This window comes from Taudactylus pleione, unplaced genomic scaffold (assembly GCF_031769625.1).
Source record: "Taudactylus pleione unplaced genomic scaffold, aTauple2 ptg000127l, whole genome shotgun sequence".
NCBI lineage: Eukaryota > Metazoa > Chordata > Amphibia > Anura > Myobatrachidae > Taudactylus > Taudactylus pleione.
Window position 1 is genome coordinate 21586534 of NW_028284529.1, and position 18553 is coordinate 21605086.

Consider the following 18553-nt stretch of genomic DNA (forward strand, 5'->3'; position numbering starts at 1 on the left):
TTAAATATAATGTGAGTATAATTCACTTTTTTTAAACAAATATTTTTGCAATTTATGGTTTTCTTCAGCATCCCTCATGGTGTTACATATAATTACAGGTGAAAAGTTGATTATTAGCATCTCACTGAACTGCCTTCCATTTTCCATGTTCTGAGAGTCACTACTTGGTAACAAGACCCCTACTTGCTCACTACATATTGCATAATCTGAGGGAGGAGGTTTATTGAATGCCAGATTATGCAGTAGACAACAGCAGTGCATAATATCAGGCCTTTAGCCAGAAAATAAATCAATACACCACTAGATATGTCAATAAACCTGAACTTAGTTTTTAACACCCCAAAAGTGCTTTTTATCATTGATCTATTAGATTTATATGCTCATCAGGAGTCTTCAAAAGTGACAATGGAGTCAGAAGCCAGGAGTAACAGCCATTCCCAGAATTTCCTGTAATTTAAAAGAGAATTGGGAAACAAAAAAATATTAACATTCATATATGTGCGTCTGTTTAGAATTAAGGCAAAAACAAAATGTATACATGCCCAGTAGCCATATCTATGGCATTAGTACCACTTCAAACTTATCATGGAAATGTCACAATCAGCCAGTCCCCAGATACCTCAATCTGATATCAATGTCAGTGATTCTGGACACATCACTCATGCTGAACAATACAATTCAGCTTTCACCATCAAGGGCTAATTGAAGGTAGCCCTTAGATTCTATCTTCACATAATTATTATTTTCAATGATAATGTCACACATATATATCTGTTGCATAGACCTTAGCAATCCTAGCATATAGGTACATTGAAAAAAACTGTAGAAAGCAAACAAAGTATAAGGATTTTAATCTGTTTATAAAATTACTCTAATGCGTCAAACACAAAAATATTAAATAAAGAACACACAGATTAATATGAAAAATAATTTTAATACATTAAAAGGAATAGAAACAGAATAACTTAATTGTAAGAAATCATAAAAGTACTAACGTGAGGAGAAATGGACCAATCAAACCTGCACAGACTTCCCCAAATGATTTCACACTAGTTGCTGGCAGAGATTCCTCTTTATGCTGTTAAGGGGTCTGCCTAGCCCCACCTTCTAGTTAACTCTCTCAGTGCCAACTGTTAATATATTCTGTGACTCACACCCCTTCTTCTGTCAGATTTGTCCAGGTTATTTTTTCACATTTTGCAGAAACATTTGAGAGCTAGATCTTTGTGAATATCCAGTCATGCTCTGGATTTACACACAGGCATAATCCCCATAAAAAGATTTTCTCTTTCTGTTGATCCCCTGCACAACACCCACTGTTTTGGAAGAGCTTCAAACAGAACACAACCTCTGTCAATCTGGAAAATGGATGGTTATCGGACCCTTACTGGTCTGGGTTGGCTTTAAAGGGCTCAACAGTCATAAACCTCATTCTACCCATCATCCCATCATCCCCACTTCAGTACAGACCTAGGTCATCTATAAGACATAGTACCTGGCATCTATTTGGTACATGAACACACAGGACCATTTTATACACTAAACACACATAGTTCAATAGAATAAAGTTGCTTTATACATAAAGAGGTCATGATATCTAATTTCTATTGATTACTAATGGGCCTAATCAATAGAGGAGGGATGAATGACTGAGGATAAAGGCATTGTGACATGAGTCAGGATAGCCAGCTACAACATTCATGATTTATTGTTTTGCATCACATACCACCTGCACATTAATAGAATAGGTGTGATGTTTATAAATATAGATATTTCAGCACTATTCTTAGGTGGTCTTAGCCCAATGTGTGTGCATTTTATAGTGACCAGGATATTAAACATCCCAGCAAGACTGTCCTTAGCTCGTGCCACTTGGACTCCTGGATTCAAAAGCAGATGTAGGAGAGGGTTTTCACAGTTGCCATGACCTGTGTGAGATGACAGGAGAATGATGACCAGTTATGATCAATACTGTAGAGGACACTGACTGTAAGGAATTAGTGGAAAACAATTGCAGAGCAGCCAGAAGTTCACGCAGGTCTGATACAGCATATAACCTTTTAGTGTATGGCTCAGGCTGATTCTTGACATAGTCATAGAGGTTCATTAAGTTTGTATGGTTGAGGCAGATACCTGGTGGTCTGTACGACCTCACCAAGACACTGCATTGAGGCTCAACCACCTACAGAAGAATCTAGGGCTGTGTTATCTCTGCAATACCTCTGGAAGCTGCTGATATTCCTTTGCTTCTGTCTCTAGGACTCTTTTAGTCAGCTGATGAAGTGCTGCATATCTCTGGTAAGTGGTGATCACTGAAAATCCTGATGCTGTCATTTGTCCTACAGCCACAAGCTGCAGGTGGTTCTGTCCCTTTTTATTGGCATCATGATAAAGCTTGGTCGAATAGAATCTCTTTTAGATACAAACTCATCACTCAATTGATAGTCTATTTCTTCTGAAATATGTTATGCATTTTTCAGTGCATTCTAATAATTTTTGGAAGCCTATGCTTAGTAAATACAGGTTTTCTATTGTTATCTATGTTAAATACACAATAGTTAGTCCAACAGTCTATTGCCATCTATTGACATGCAAAATTTCATTTATTCAGTAAATTTCCATCAGATTTGTCTAGTAAATGCTGATGTGCAAAACTATATATATATATTTATTTGTTATAAATTGTTATTAATTGGTCAATAGTATAATTCATTAAATAAACCACTTGCAAAGTACCAGTTTACCATATTTACTCAAAATACAGATGTGTCCACATACACTTACTCAAATCATGCCATACAGTTGTCCTTGTCATGGCATAAAGCTAGCGGAAAAGCTGTGGCTCAGCACTCTAAGATGCAAGATAGTACACGTCATTTAGTACACAGCTAACTGCTGGTTGGCCAGTGCTCGGCTAATGAATACTACAATATACAGTAGCAGTGGGTGGAGGCAGCACTATAGTAAGCCTTGACTGGTGGCACATTGAGAACGTACATTAAGCAATCACAAATGTGAACATTCAGTACACAACACAATACAATTCTGACTGGGACAAGTTTTCTAATGCAATGTGTGACAATTTACAAAGCGGTGTGCTACAATTTCGGAAGAGATCTGTGACAATTTCGGAAATGATGAAGGATTCATTGCTATGCTCTTGGTTAACTATAATACTCTTCATGCAAGTACATGAATATTGTCCAGTACCGCTTTCATATAATTGTGCAAAGTACTGTAAAGCACATGTGTCACGAACCTGGGCTGACTCCCAGATACAGCAATTTGGATCAGCAGTATGTGATGCCGGTGCACCTCGGTCACTTACCAAAATACAAGATTCTTCTGCCACCACACGGAATTTTTCTGGAGTTCTGCAATATCCAAACAGATTATTAATAAATCACCTTTAATTACACACAGGTATGTAGAATGGTCCTCACAGGCTTGCAAGTTCAATAAGAATCACAGAGAATAAACTAGATTAAATGTGTTTAATCCAAAAAATATTTTCAAGGCTTAGTTACAAAAATATGAATAAAATTACACACAGATTATACAGTATATACAAATAGTTTCTAAAAATAAAAGATAAATAACTCAGCATTCCTAAGACAACTTACAATATAGGTCTTAGCACTGCTGATGAGGTGGGGGATTTTACCCACAATAATATCCTGGTGCACTCCCAGCACTTCCGTCTGATCCCCAATTAGTGAAAACTAAATGCTGGAGGTCCTTTCTTTTTATACATTTCTAATTATTTGTTCATACTTAAACAGGTTCTCCCTATCAGGTCAGCAGGGTGAGATCAATAGATTTCCAATACAGGGTTACCTGGCCAAACTAACAGGATCCCTGCTATAAACATGTGTGACTATATAACTCCCTCACTTTTCTGATTAACTCTCCCAATTCTAGCTGTAATAAATTATGTGACTTACACACATTCTGCTCTTCAAATAACACAAGACAATTTCACATTTTCCTCAACTTGTCTATTTTCCTCAACTGATCATAACTGTATGTTAGGAGACAAGACAGTTATATAAACACTTCTCAAATTGCACAAATTGACAGAGATCACTATCAATTCCTCTTCCTGGTGTGGCTGGCTTTAAAGGGTTGTAAACCACAGCCTATCCATCAGCTCCTCTGAACACACACAGGTCAATTAAAAGACATCAAATGCAGCAATTGACATACCGGACCAAATGTAATAGGGTGAAGGTTTAAAAAATGTGAAAGTTTAGCAGTAAAACTCTCACACTAATACATTGATTGAGTTGTATTTTCAATACAGGAAACACCTGGATGAGAGTTTAAATCTTGAGAGTTTTTTGAGTCTGAAACACATGCGAGTTTGCTTGTTCTGTGACTTTATTACATTGGCTGAGTTTCAAAAAGTGAGTTTTCTCTCACATTTTCTAATCTCTCACCCTATTACATTGGCCCCCCATGTTCATACAGAATATAAAATGACAGAACATCATACATTGTACATTATCATATTGAGGGCCCATTCGCCACACATGTATCCAACAAATTTTGCAAAACTGCACAGCAAGGGTCAATACAGTGTGACCGTAGAGTGGCCCTATTCATTCCTATGTACTGGTACTGACCAAGAGACTGTTCTCAGCATCAGTCTAACAGTTCATATATTTTTATTTTGCCAAGACAAATAAAATTGGTGCTTTTGGAACTAGGGCTATGGCTGGTTGGACCCAGGAAGGGAGTCCCGCATGTTTTTAAAAAAAATATAGGTGTAATGCATCTGTAATACTAGGTCTATTATATTTATAATTAGAAAGATTGCAACCAAAATATGTAGTTTCATTTAAGGAAATATGTATTTTTATTTTAGAACTAAAATTCAATAATAATTATATATAATATAAAACAGTATATTCTATCATGAAATACAATACAATATATTTTTATCTGTTTTTTATGTGTGTAACTATATATGTGTGAGTGTGATGTGATGTGTGATGGGGAGATGTGAGTGTATCCCATTAAACCTTGCCTGGCCACTCCTTCTTGCCTCATATAATCTATTGTTTGATAAGTTACATATACAGTCTAAACTCTATGCCATGCTATGTATAAATGTGTGGTATAAACACACATACTGACCTCTATTTTGATCTTCACAAAACACCATAGTTAGATAAAAAATATATGTATATTGAGCAACAGCTTCCATATGTTCCAGCGAACACATCTACACATCCACTTATGCAATTCCTGAATATCTAATACAATAACTCCTATACAGCAAATCTTACACATTCTCAGCATAAGATCTTTGCTCCTTAGAGTCATCATAGGGAAGGAGAGAGATGTGTAGCCCAGTGGTGGAACTCCCAGAGACAATGGAGTCATTTGCTGCCGGGCACTAGCCCTGAAGGGGCACCCAGCTCCAGTGTCACCCGGCCGTTCCGGGCACTACTGAGGACCCGCACCTGTTGCACTGCTGAGGAGCTGAATGGAGGATGAGCGACACTGATTGGCGCTCAACCTCCATGACCTGCTGCTGCCGGAGTGCTCTATGGTCGCGGACATCATATAGCATGTGACCGCCGCAATCTGCCTGAGCACCGGATGCGCATGCAGGGGGGGTTTCTGAGTAAACTGAAACCCCCCCTGCCCGCTGATCAGTAACAAACACATCACCAGCGGCGCCGGCGGCGATGTGATTGTTTTAGCAGCCAATGAGAGTCAGATAGACTCTCGTTAGCTGCTTTATCCACGGAGAGAGCCAGGCGGACCTCACTCATAAGCTCTGCCTTCTGGCTCTCGCAGTGGTGATGGGAGAGATGTCATGATGTTTCTCCCATAGTGCTGAGTGGGAGGACAGAGGAGCGAATGGTGGCAGGCACAGGAACAGGATTCAGGTAAGTAATCTGTGTGTGTTTGTGTTATGTGTTATATCTGTAAGGGGCACTGAATAGGAGGGATCCACTACTGGGGGCACTACATAACAGGGCACTGCATAGGGAGGACCCACTACTGGGGGCACTACATAATGGGGCATTGCATAGGGGGGACCAACTACTGGGAGCTCTACATAACGGGGCACTGCATAGGGGGGACCAATTACTGGGGGCATTACATAACAGGGCACTGTATAAGGGGTACTACTAGGGGCACTGCATAGGAAGGGCCACTACTGAGGGCACTGTATAAAGGGCACTTCTGGGGGCACTGCATAGGGGGACCACTACTGGGGGGCACTACATAGGCAGGCACTGTATAAGGGGCACTGTATAAGGGGCACTGCATAAGGGGCACTACATAGGTGGACCTCTACTGGGGGTACTGCATAAGGGGACCACTACTGGTGACACTGTATATGGGGCACTACTGGGGGCACTGTATGAGAGGAACTGCATAGGGGGCGGCGGCAACTGGGGCTGGCATAGGTGCTGGGGGGTGGTACATTAAAATTTGTGGGGGGGCACCAACATTTATCTTGCCTCCGGGCACCTGGGATGAAGTTATGCCACTGGTATAACCCATCCTGCAAACACAAACTGCAGGAATTAGTTAACCATATCTACTGTATATACAGTTCACCACAAATATTTAAAACACAGAACCTGATTTATTCACTACCTATAATCATATCTATAATAATCTACTCCACTATGTAACCACGGGTACATTCATACAACAGTAAAAATATATAAGCTACTACACACAAAACATAATACTAAATATTTTTTTACTACATGGCTAATAGTACAAATACCATGTTTAGGTGAACAAGTCAACACCTGGTGAAACGTTGAGTCCTAACCGGTTGTCATGGTCTATGCATGGACTGGACCCCTCTGACTATACCTGGTATAATTCTAATGGGATTTTTTATCTTCCACTAACAGACCATCATGTCTGACCTAGATTACCATTGCACAGTTTCTATTATCTATCAATAGGATAGACATAGTCTATACATATTTACCTTAAATTGACATACTTAATTTTAGGGGTGTGCACCGTCCACTTTTCGTGTTTTGTGTTTTGGTTTTGGACCTGGATCTTTATTTCGTGTTTTGGATCTGGCTTGGTTTTGCCAAAACCACCCTTCCGTGTTTTGGGTTCTGGGTTTTATGTTTTGGATCTGTATTTTTTTGAAAAAAAGCATAAAAACAGCTAAAATCACAGAATTTGTGGGTCTTTCTGCTCCTATGCTATTATTAACCTCATTAACCTTAATTTCCACTCATTTCCAGTCTATTCTGAACACCTCACACCTCACAATAGTGTTTTTATGTCCAAAAGGTTGCACCGAGGTAGCTGGATGACTATGCTAAGCGACACGAGTGGGCAGCACAAACACGTAGCCCATCTAGGAGTGACACTGCAGTGGCAGACAGGATGGCAGTTTGAAAAACTAGGCCCCAAACAGTACATAATGCAAAGAAAAAAAAGAGGTGCAAGATGGAATTGTCCTTGGGCCCTCCCACCCACCCTTATGTTGTATAAACAGGACATGCACACTTTAGCAAACCAATCATTTCAGCGTCAGGGTCATCCACACGACTGTGGCTGAAATGATTGGTTCGTTTGGGCCCCAACAAAACAAGCTGGCAATTAATCTGTCCCTGCACAAACTGGCTCTACGGAGGCAAGATGTCGTCCTCATTCTTCTCATCCACCGATTCCTCACCCTCTTCAGTGTTGTGTACATCCTCATCCTCACAGAGTATTAATTCGTCCCCGCTGGAATCCACCACCACAGGTCCCTCTGTACATTCTGGAGGCTGGTTGAGTTGATAATTCATTTTTATGAACATCATCTTCTCCACATTTTGTGGAAGCAACCTCCTACGCCTTTCGCTGACAAGGCTCCTGGCTGCACTAAACACTCTTTTGGAGCACACACTGGAGGGGGGGCAACTCAGGTAAAATAGAGCCAGTTTGTACATGGGCCTCCAAATTCCCTCTTTTTCCTGCCAGTACAGGTACGGACTGTCTGACATGCCTACTTGGATGCTGTCACCGATGTAATCCTCCACCATTCTGTCAATATCATATGCAGTGACAGTAGACATGTCAGAAATTTTTGGCACGTCCTTCAGTCCAGACCAGATGTCCAAACTTGGTCCTGCCTGCTCTGCATCACCGCCAGCAGGTTGCTCAGGATGCCTACGTTTTTTCCTGGCAGCCCCAGTTGCGGTAGAAAATGAATATGAGCTGTTGACATGTCACGTTCCGCTTCAGCTGACAGTGTTTTCACCAGCAGGTCTTTGCACCTCTGCAGGCTTGTGTTGGCCGGAAAGAGAGACACCACATAGGCTTTAAACCTAGGATCGAGCATGGTGGCCAAAATGTAGTGGTCTGATTTCAACAGATTGACCACCCTGGAATCCTGGCAAAGCGAATGAAGGGCTTCATCCACAAGTCCCACATGCTGAGCAGAATCACTCCATCTTGGCTCCTCCTTTACTTTCTCCAGCTGCTTCTGCAAAAGCCTGATGAGGGGAATGACCTGACTCAAGCTGGCAGTGTCTGAACTGACTTCACATGTGGCAAGTTCGAAGGGCTGGAGAACCTTGCACAACACAGAAATCATTCTCCACTGCACTTGAGTCAGGTGCATACCCCCTCCTTTGCCTATGTCATAGGTGGATGTATAGGCTTGAATGGCCTTTTGCTGCTCCCCCATGCTCTGAAGCATATAGAGGGTTGATTTCCACCACGTCACAACCTCTTGCTTCAGGTGATGGCATGGCTGGTTCAAGATTGTTTGCTGGTGCCCCAGTCTTCGGCATGCAGTCGCTGAATGGCGAAAGTGGCCAGAAATTTTTCGGGCCACCCAAAGCGTCTCCTGCATGCCCCTGTCGCTTTTCAGAAAATTCTGCACCACCAAGCTGTGTGAGCAAAATATGGGATGTGCTGAAATTTGCCCAGATGTAATGCCCGCACAATATTGGTGGCTTTGTCAGATATCACAAATCCCCAGGAGAGTCTAAGTGGGGTAAGCCACTGGGCAAAGATTTCCCTCAGTTTCTCTAAGAGGTTGTCGGTGGTGTGTCTCTTACTGAAACCGGTGATACACAGCGTAGCCTGCCTTGAAACGAGCTGGTGTTTCTGAGATGATGCTACTGGTGACGCTTCTGTTGTTGCTGCATAAGGTGATACATCTACTCAGTGGGCTGTCACAGTCATATAATCCTTAGTCTGCCCTGTTCCACTTGTCCACATGTCCATGGTTAAGTGGACACTGGTTACAACCGCATTTTTCAGGACACTGAGGACACTTTTTATGATGTTTCTGTACAGTCTTGGTATCGCCTGCTAGTGAAGTGGAATCTAGATGGGATTTGGAACCGGGGACACACTACCTCCATCAATTGTCTAAATCTCACTGCACTAATGGCGGATACCGCACGCACGTCTAACACCAACATAGCAGTCAAGGCCTCAGTTATACGTTTTGCTTCAGGATGATTGCTGTCGTACTTCATCCTCCTCGCTAAGGACTGTTGGAGGGTCAATTGTTTAGTAGAAGTATTGGTGTTCCTACTTCCTCTCTGGGATGATGAACAACTCCCAGCAGCAGCAGCAGTAGGCATAGCAATACAGGATCCTCCGGAGGAATCCCGGATAGGAGATTCTTTCATGCCAGTGACATGGCCTGCAGGACTACTTCCGATCCTGACTAAGGAGGAAATTGATGAGGAGGGAGTTGACGGTGTGGTTTGCAGGCGCTTGGATACAACAGGACAACGGGATTTAGGTGTCCCTGGACTGCTTACGGTCTTAGTCAAAGTTTCTGAACTTGACAGTAACTTTTAATGAACGCACTGCAGGTGCCGTATAAGGGAGAATGTTCTTAGGTGGTTAACGTCCCTACCCCTACTTATTTCACCTTTACATATGGTACATATGGCAAGACAGTTGTTGTCCAGATTTGGATAGAAATATTGCCAGACCAAAGAGGTGGAATGTTTGGTCTTCTGCCCAGGCATGACCGTGATGGGCTTTTTCATCCAACAGACAACAACAGTCTCCCCCGTAGTCTGATTTAAACAAACCACATCACCATCAGAATCCTCCTCGCCAACTTTCTCCTCAGCGCCAGCTACACCAGTATCCTCATCCTGTTGTACTTCAACAGTGACATGTTCAATTTGCATATCAGCAAGTGGACTGTGGATGCTCCTTTCAGCTCTTGCAGGGGGCATGCAAATGGTGGAAAAAGCCACCTCTTCCCGTCCAGTGCTGGGAAGGTCAGGCATCGCAACCACCACCACACTTGGACTCTCCTTGGGGATTTGTGATATCTTCTTAGAATGCACAGTTCTTCGCTGTGCTTTTGCCAGCTTAACTCATTTGATTTTTTTAGTGGGAGGAGGGCTTCCATCGTCATGTGAAGCTGAACTACTAGTCATGAACACAGGGAAAGACCTTAGCCGTTCCTTGCCACTCCGTGTTGTAAATGGCATATTGGCAAGTTTACGTTTCTCCTCAGATGATTTAAATGTTTTTTTAAGGTAATTTTCCTGAACTTTGTCATTTGGGATTGTATGTGCCCTCTACTATGACATTCGGCATCGGCCTTGGCAGACGACGTTGATGGCATGTTATCGTCTATGTCATGACTAGTGGCAGCAGCTTCAGCACTAGGAGGAAGTGGTTCTTGATCTTTCCCTATTTTATTTTTATAGGAGAAAGTTTGGTCCTCCATTTATGTTATATTGATATATACGTGCGGCTAAGGCGCACACAAACACAGAAAATATATTTTTATTTTTGATGGAGACTAGTGCACTTTGTGGGTTACACCACCCTTTAAGAAATGAGCCAGCCGGCTCTTTACTTATGGGACAGAGGCGCATGCTTGGCGCTGCTCCTTTGTTGATGCACATGCAGCTACAGTGCACACAATTCACAAAGACAGAAAAAAAAGAAGAATTTTTTATTCTTTGTGGAGTGCACTTTGAGGGTTACACCACCCTTTAACAGACAGACGCACGCTTGGTGCTGCTGCTTTGAGGATGCATGTGCAGTGCAGACAATTCACAAACACAGAAGAAAATGTTTTATTTTTGTTGGAGTGCACTTTGGGGGTTACACCACCCTTTAGCAGACAGATGCACGCTTGGTGCTGCTGCTTTGAGGATGCACGTACAGTGCACACAATTCACAAACACAGAAGAAAATGCTTTATTTTTGTTGGAGTGCACTTTGGGGGTTACACCACCCTTTAACAGACAGACGCACGCTTGGCGCTGCTGCTTTGAGGATGCACGTGCAGTCTCAGTGCACACAATTCACAAACACAGAAAATATTTTTTTATTTGATTTGGAGTGCACTTTGGGGGTTACAGCACCCTTTAACGGTCAAGCCAGCCGGCCCTTTACTTATGACAGGTGCACGCTTGGCGCTACTTTGTTGATGCGCGTGCGGCTACTGCGCACACAATTCACAAACACAAAAAACTATATTTTTTTATTTTTTGGGAGTGCACTTTTGGGGTTACAGCACCCTTTAATGGACAAGCCAGCCAGCCCTTTACTTATGACAGGCGCACGCTTGGCGCTACTTTGTTGATGCACGTGCGGCTACTGCGCACACAATTCACAAAAAAATATGTTTTTTTATTTTTTTTGGATTGCACTTTGAGGGTTAACGGACAAGCCAGCCAGCCCTTTACTTATGGGACACAGGCGCATGCTTGGCACTGCTCCTTTGTTGATGCACGTGCGGCTACTGCACACACAATTCACAAACACAGAAAAAATTATTATTATTTTTTGCACTCTGTGGGAGCACCCCTGATGGACAGAGCACCCCCTGGACAACACTACAGCACCCCTTTACGACTGGGACACTGTACAGGACTTTGGAGTAGACACAGCCGCTATGGACAACTGACTGCACAACACAGTACAGCCAGCCCCTGTGGACTTTGGAGGAGTGGACACAGTCCCTATGGACAACAGCAGCACAGCACAACACAGCCAGCCCCTATGGACTTTGGAGGAGTGGACACAGCCGCTATGGACAACAGCAGCACAGCGCAGCACAGCACAGCACAACACTACACTGCACTACACTACACAGTTCAGCCAGCCCTAACTCCCACCCTCCCTCTTCACTGTCCACAGCCGAGTGAGAAAATGGTGCCAACGTGGGTACCTTATATAGAATCCTCGATTTCAGATCCGAGTCAGGCGGGAAAAGTCGAGCCTGACTCGGATCAGCCTCGGATCGGGGGGGCTCGGGGGGGGGTTCGGATTTCAGAAATCCGAACCCACTCACCCCTACTTAATTTATATAAATGTATTATATTTGCACTGCCACTCTCTTTGTCTTTAGGCAGATAGGCTTCAATCCTCTTAGATATATACATAGGAAGTATATTTTGCATTTTACATGCATAAATTAGTACCATCATTTTTTATGCTTGTTGGAATCTTCTAGATGTGCAGTTGTTAGGTTCTGGATTTCCCTGTGTTGCATGCATATAATATATTGTGCTCCATTTATATTTATAAACTATTTCACCATCACTTTATGCATATTTTCCTGGTGAAGCTCTCTTGCTGTCTTAGACCTAAAAGCATTGTAACTTTACATAATTGTTGTTGCTAACAAGTCACTTGATATCTTTATTTGTTAATAATCAGTCACTTTATACTATTACATGCTGTTATTCAGTTGCATATGTTCATTGAGCTGTCTTCCTTAAAACTGCATATTATATATCCTACATATGCACTGTTACTTTATACTATCTTGCTGCTAATCAGTTATCTTATATAATTTTACTAGGGGTGAGCGGGTTCGGTTTTACTCGGTTTTACCCGGATCTTTTTATTGGCTATCGCTGAACATGTGTTTTGGATAGCGAATAAAATCGAGCCAAATTTGCGGTAAAGTGGCGATAAGAACCGAGTAAAACCGAGTAAAATCGAACCCACTCACCCCTAAATTTTACTTACTGCCAATCATTTGCATACTTGGTATTAACTGCAAATACTTACTAGTCTTCTTTATCATATCCACTTATTCTTGTTGGACTTTCATTGTGGGGCCGATCTCTTACTCACCCTGTGCTGATTTTTTCCATCAGGGACTGCAGAGATCAAGAGCTCCCACAAAAGATCTAACAACTTTACTTTCATTCATCTGAGATATTTCTTCCTCACTGTGTTCTCATTCCCTTGTTCACTGCAATTTGCACACAGGGGAGAAGTAGAAGCAGTTAGGCATTTCCATGTAACTCTGATAATCTGTCTTGACCCTCTCTATAATTGTGGTAGAAATATTGGTACCATTCTATATGTTATATTGATGCACACATGGTAAAAGGTCTCATGTGGTTGATAAAACTATATTAACAATATTACCTGGAGCTTGAGATATATTGTACATACTCCTAATTTAACAGCATTTTCCATATAACTCTGTAAGAAATAACAGCAGCACTCCGAATTCAGAATATATCAAAGTGTATTGGCATATACTGCCAACGTTTCAGAGCTCTCTAAATTCTCAAGGCAGCCAATACAACACGAATAAGTATACAGAAACAAACAAGCAAATGGTAACAAGTCTTACCTTATAGAAGCAGTCTGGATCACTGAACTACAGCGGACCGGAGCAGCATGGAAGATCGCCGAGGCGGCTCCCATCATGATGACGTCAGCATTCGGCGCCCAGGTTGCCAAGCAACCTGTTAGACGCTGACTACATATCTGCGGTCTGCAACACAGACCAAAGTGATGAGAGTGCATGGCATAGATCAATGTGCATAGTCGCGTTATGTGCACCAATGTAATAAAGCCATGACTATGGAGCTGGATATACGATGTCTATATGCTAAAACAAGGGTACACCTGTGCTAATGTGACACGGCGAATCATTCTAAGGGGTCAATGGTATATACATAGTGTGAACATAATACTATTATTCAGACCTGGACTGAGTCATAATGGAAGGCAGGTGCCATCTCTGGAGCTCCCTAATACAGGGAAACATATGCCAGAAAATCCAGAAAACATGGCTAGTATATCAAACCCAAAGTGAATTGGAAGATATGATACAAACTAAGAACAATAACAGTTAAAATGACCCTGAGGAAGGAATTTAGACCATGGACAAAAATATGATAAATATGGTACATAATGAGCCGATCATATGTAGATATTATATCGAATATGTATCAGTACATTATGTTGCAATTATTTTTTAATTTAAGCCATGTGGCAAGATAGTGTCAAACTGGTGTATCCACTGGGTCTCCAGTTTCAATAGTTTTTTTCTGTTTATCGCCCCCCCCCCCGTAGAGATACTGGTATATGGTCAATGACCATATGTTTGAGGAAACTCACATTATGTCTGTGTTCCAAAAAATGGCGTGCCACTGGCTGTTCCGACATCTTCTGAGTGAAAGCCAATTTGATGCTTATTCGTGTTGTATTTAGCAGCCTTGAGAAAAGGGCTTAGAGAGCTCTGAAACATCGGCAGTATATGCCAATACACTTTGCAATATTCTGAATTTGGAGAGCCACAGTTATTTCTTCCAGTGTTCATACTTTCTCACTGAAGGTACCCTACACCTGACTTTAAGTCCGCCTCCATACCATTATTTTCCATATACAGTATATATATATATATATATATATATATATATATAGTCCAAAAAGATCCACACTCTCATCTTCAGTAATAAATTGCTGGGGTGACACACCCATATGGGATCACAATTATCCTCTTCATGCAAAAGTAGAAAAAAAGGGGGGAGTAGCACTCACCAGTCTTCTTAAAAACATCTCTTTATTATATCTCAGTAAAAATGTTACAACATTTCAAAATCCGACGTTTAGGTCCTGTGCATACTTTTTTCTACTTTTATATATATATATACAAACACACATATATATATATATATATATATATATATATTCACTATATTATGGAATTAGTAGCTTATTTATCTTAACTGAATATTTTGCCAACTCTGCAGGTATTGCAGGTAAAGCAAGTATTGACTAATACTTGTAATTAGATAGAATTTTACTCTGAGTTGTTTGTTTATTGTGTTGTAAAGATACCTATTTTAATATATTTTTTGCTAATGAAAGCTATGTTATCACACACATTTTCAAAACTAAAAGTGTTCCCCAGCAAAAAGAGTCCCCTTCCCATTTTCCTGTATTAACCAAATATATTCTTTTTTGGACTCTTGGGAGCACCACCAACCTGATAAAAAGATTAGGCTCTCTGTAAACTTTTATACATTTATGTTGGTTATCTGAATATCAAGAGATCCCTTTACAGTATTTTTCCTATACTCATCCAATCTTGTATAGGAATGAATTATCCATGTATCTCAGGCTGTCTAGGATAAAAAGAGATTAGGGGGTATATTTACTAAAGTGAGAGCTTTTAGAAATGGAGATACTGCCCATAGCAACCAGATTCTACTTAACATTTAACTAGCACCTTCTAGGAGATAATAGCTACAATCTGATTGGTTGCTATGGGGAAAATCTCCATTTCTAAAAACTCTCACTTTACTAAAAATACCCACTGGTGTGTGCTCTGCATCCTCTCCATGTGTGCCAGCAAAGATAGACTTGTGTGTATTTGCTAATTTCATCAGTTGAGAACTGGGAGTGACAAAGATGCATGAAGGGCCAGATCCACTGTACTGTTATGGCCATGTGTGGAGTATGGGGGTTTAGCTTACAGTGTGCAGTGCAGTGAATATCAGATTCTAATATGCTAATGAAGATATGCCTACAAGCTAAATGTGAAAAACACAGTGGGCCTGAGTCGCACACAAAAGTGCACACAGCAGCACCTGGTCACCTGTTTGCAACTTTTTGCAAATGGCCTACAAACTTCATCCATTGTGTACATCCATTCGCTCAAATGAGTAAGGACTGAGATGCCTACTTTTAGTATCCATGCACCATCAAAACTTCCAGCAGCCCTATGGGAGGTGCAGTTTCTCCTATGTCTGTGGAAGTGCATCTGGGAACACAGCTGCTTGCATTGACACACATGTGACACCCCAATAGTACACCCAGTGAATGGACCATTTTGTATGCAATACTATCCACCTCCCAGTCGCCACCCAGGAATGCCCACCATGTTTCCACCACATTTCTGATACTGTCTGACTCAAATGCAACAGCACCTATGTGCATACCCTCTGTGTAACGCATGCGCCATAGGGGTTCTCAGGACTTTTCATGCATGCGCAGTTGCAAATAATCAGTCAACTATGTGAATATTGGCATTGTATGCAGAATGCATGAATCTACGATTCAGGACCAGGATTTAATTAAAGTAACACACTACATGTAAATAATATAAAAAAATAATATATTTTCTCATAAATGTTAACAAATTATATCATTGTCACTGTATATACATATAATAATAAAGTGCAAATGGTAGGTACATATAACCCATATGTAAAAAGAGTGATTGATAATTCTAATTTAAATTATTAAGGTTTTTTGGCTATTTAAGTCTGTCCAGTAGTAAAACTGCATAAATAAAGAGTCAAAAAGCTCTAACAAAGACTTTTACATCTGTCTTTCCTACCCTTATGCCATGTAAATTCCAATATATTGATCACATGGTTGCTATCACAACTAATGAAATCTTCAATAGTGTAAACTTGTACCTTTATTAGAAATTAAAGATGCACGCTGACCCCATATTTTGATTTTGGTTTTGGATCCGGATTCATCTTTGTGTTTTGGTTTAGCAATACCACCCTCACGTGTTTTGTTTTTGGTTTTGGATCTGTATTTTTTTTAAATAAATTAAAAAAAACAGCTTAAATTATGTAATTTTTACCTGTTTACATGCAATCCAAAACCCGAGTTCGATTTTAAAATACATGTTCTGAACCGCGGGAAGATCCGAACCGGGACTCGGTTCGACTCAGTACACCAAAGTGATTCAGAACTCATTTTGACTTGTAACCCCTGAATTTGGTTGTTGTCGGTTCTTTGGGATCTTTATTAGAAATATATTCTAATTGGGTACAAATGAGGCATGCTATACTGTTTAACCACACCTAAAACATCTGCAAAGGCATTGATTGTAATGACCAACTACCGACTATTGATTCTACTCCGAATATTAGGTTGCTAAAAAAAAGAAGAAAAAATAGTGCTACAGTAATAAATTTTTAAGGATTCTAGCTTTAAAAAACAATCACCCAAGTATTATCTGATCATTAAGAATGTTCTAGCTTAAAAAAAACTTTCTGATTTTACATGTAGAACTAGAAACAAAAAGGATATGAATTATGAGAATGGAAAGGCTTAGGGTCTTTATATTAGAAGACTCCCCCTATTATGAATGTTCAGATTAGTGATGGTCTTGTAACACTCTGCTCAAATTGTGTGACATATTTGCCATTTGCTGCAGGTCAGGATTTCTGCTTGACCTTGTTCAAGAACTATGCAGTGACATCACCATTATGCACTATGTCAGCTGATAGCATTCTTCCAGTGGGAGTGCTCCTGCCTCAGCTGTCCTCAGCAGCCTATCAAGGACTTGCAGCAGATTCATATCCCCTGTGAGAACTCCCACTGGTGCCAGAGCAAAGAGTTGCTTCCTAGAGTTCAGTTTTATCCTGTGGCTCCTTTGTGCAGAAAACCATCACTGCTATCTGGCTCATTATCTACAGTTCCTGTGTACTGATTCGTGTGTTGCTGTATTCCAGTTTAGGAATAATAAGCTTTTCCTAAGAACTTAGAAAACAACAGTTTCAGCCTGTTATCCAGCTCAGTGCAATCACCAGCTGCATTGATTAGAGAATTTCTGCAATCAGCTTCTGCAAGTCTGTTCCTGACCCTGTTTTTGTTTCTGACCTGCTTCTGCCTAATCCCTGGTACTGCATTTGGTTATCTGGCTCTGACCCTGGCTATCTTCTGTGACCTGCATACATCTGCTCCCTGGTACCATTTGTCCATTTGGTTTTGACCCGGCCTGTTGACTACGCTGGGAATCTTCTCCATTACATCCAGAGTACACCAGCACCTGTATAGGGGAACCTATTCTAAGGGCCGTAAACCTGTGTGTCAGACGCAGATAAGTCCATACCCTCTTGCGAGGGTCCCTGGTGAACACCGCCAGTACAATAGACTCTGCGCTTTGGAAATAGGTCTTGCCAATTCTCAAAATATGGGTTGCGTCCATTAACCATCCGAGAGTTGTGACAGGTCTTATCTAAAATATCTTTTGGATATACTTAAATATACAGCAAGTTAACATGTTCTTTGGGATAGTTCCAGAAAGTCTTTATCTTTTAAACACTTTTTCCTGAAACTTCTGAATTGACCAAGAAGGATAACCTTAATCCATTGTTTATAATGATAACTATTATAAAAAAAAAATTATTATCAAAGTTTACAGGTTTATAAATTACAGTATTCCACTATAAAAAAGTATTAATGCAGCTACTGACATGATATAATGTCAAGGTAATTAGTTTGAAAAGAGTGACCTTCAAATGATAGTAACTTTTTTTAAAACTGTTCCACAAAAATTCATTTCACT